General features: G+C 32.7%; 1 protein-coding gene across 2 annotated transcripts in view; it reads right to left on the bottom strand.

The window, feature by feature from the left end:
- Window positions 1-1,297: 1,297 nt before the first annotated feature.
- The window catches only part of LOC113818481 (serine/threonine-protein kinase/endoribonuclease Ire1), a 24,699-nt gene continuing 23,586 nt past the window's right edge, over window positions 1,298-2,410 (bottom strand). For both annotated transcript variants that reach the window (XM_027370661.2, XM_027370662.2), the window contains one exon: window positions 1,298-2,410. This exon is cut by the window's right edge and continues 2,924 nt beyond it. The gene's annotated coding sequence lies outside the window, so the exon portion shown is untranslated.

Genomic DNA, 2,410 nt, shown 5'->3' with positions numbered 1-2,410 from the left:
TGCATTTTGGTCATTTTGATATACTATTGGTTAATGGTTTCTGCATCTTGGTCATTTTGATATACTATTGGTTAATGTTTTCTGCATTTTGGTCATTTTGATATACTACTGGTTAATGGTTTCTGCATCTTGGTCATTTTGATATACTATTGGTTAATGTTTTCTGCATTTTGGTCATTTTGATATACTACTGGTTAATGGTTTCTGCATCTTGGTCATTTTGATATACTATTGGTTAATGGTTTCTGCATTTTGGTCATTTTGATATACTATTGGTTAATGGTTTCTGTGGTCGGGCTCGCCTTCGTCTCGCCCTCCTTTGAACCCCAGGGTGAGCCCCCAGGTCCTTGCCAGTGATGATTTGTTAAAAATGTCTATACAACTCCAAGGTCTTATGTTGGAATGAACTTTTAGCTTGGTAATTTTGTTTACTCAATGAGAGCTTTCTAATGCCACATAGAAAGAGGTTAGATTTTATTCAGAAGCTGAGATATGGTACCCCCTCCTATTTTGCATATGCATGTATAACTTTTTACATATGCATGCATAACCTATTCCCTTTACTTGGTAGCAATTTCATTTATATCTTAAAGCACAGTCCTCAGTGAGACCTTCCATATGAGTGGTCAATTATGTCTCCTTAGTGGTTGCTGAGATTTGTTGGCTCAAATAAAGTGGTAATTGCCTTTCTCTATATTTTGGAAATTTCTTGACATCTAAAAAGTGTGTCTGGATAAATATTTTCAAGTTGCTAGCCCAATGCGAACCTAGTTTTCTGAGCCCTCAAAAACCGCGAAAGTTGACTTTGTGTATTTCTGCACTGGCTGAAATCCGCACCATGCGTCTGGAATTTTTCTTTTGAAAAAGGCTTTGCCTGTCGGCTTGCTGGTTTCTGCGGTTGGGGTCATCTTTGGCTCGCCCTTCTTTGCCTTTTTTCAGGTTGAGCCAAGGGGCACTTGCCAGTGCAATATATATATATATATATATATATATATATATATATATATATATTCATATTTATATATATTCATATTTATATATATATATATTCATATTTATATATATGTACACACACACATGTATGCACGCATGTACGCACACACATATACATACATATGCACATACATGCACATTGACTGATATTTTTAAAATCTAGAATTTTTTTACTGCAAATGTATAAAATGCAATATAATAATTAACTTTATTAGCTGACTGTTCAAACTGTTTTGTGTTATATTATAAGTATAATATCTCAAAGTATGATTAAGCAATGTCTAAAAGGAAAGAAATACCCATGTAAGTGTCACAATCTTTAATAGCCTATTACTATTAACCGAGATGAATATCGTTATATAAAAGTGTACTCTGTAAAACAGATTTCCAACACACACATTTATATATATATCATGTGAATAGAATACATATTTATAAAAATATATGCTAACTACCCATGTGAATAAAAAGTATAAAAATATGTTAACTTGTGCAGCACTTCAGTGTCCATTTTATAATCTATAGAGAATATATAGCTACTACTTGTTTAATAATGTGAGCTATAATATATCATCTTTCAATTCTAAAATCCCTTGATCCTACTGTGTGTGCTATGTGTACAAAACACTGACTTCCTACTACAGTATACAGAGAGTATCAATTCAACCTTCTTGGTGGAATAGGACAATACATTGACATCAAATAACCTTCAATGTGCATACTCCATTACAAACGATTGTACTATTTATCACACTACTTGCCAATCATATTATTCATACATTTCCAATGCACAAACTTTCATCCACTCAGGATATAAATACAATTTCCCTTATCTACATCTGATATACAAACAGACCTTTGCTGAATACGAATAGGGAACTGGAGCTACTGATTTTACTGTTCTTTCCTGAAAAGAACAAAAACAAGTGATAATGATTCCAATACTCCTACAGTAATCCTAGATGTGAAAACAAATGTTTACAACAAAAATGTAATCCTATGTCTAAAGAAAATATCACAATAAAAGGGTGCACACTCCAAATAACTCCCATCAAGCACTGTCACTCCCTTCCCTACTTCAATGCATTTTTGCACTTCTTCCATATTAACATAATTGTGGACAGAAATGATAACACACTGCATTGCAGTTGGGCATGACACTCTAATTCCACCAAATACATCAGTTTTACCATAAGAATTAAAAGCATCATCTTCACCCTTCAAAAGGTATCAATAAGTTCATGACCTGAAATAGATATCTGATATACAAATACTTCATTAGTATATTAACATAGACATCTTGGTTTCAAATCAGTAAACTGAATATAAAGAAACTGAAATGATAAAGCTGACAATGTAGTGAACATCTAAAATTATAAAAACACATATTACATGTGAAACAAACATGAACACAATT

This window comes from Penaeus vannamei, chromosome 22 (genome assembly GCF_042767895.1).
Source record: "Penaeus vannamei isolate JL-2024 chromosome 22, ASM4276789v1, whole genome shotgun sequence".
Classification (NCBI taxonomy): Eukaryota; Metazoa; Arthropoda; class Malacostraca; order Decapoda; family Penaeidae; genus Penaeus; species Penaeus vannamei.
Note: the sequence above shows the minus strand (reverse complement) of the source record. Positions and strands in the feature narration are given on the sequence as shown.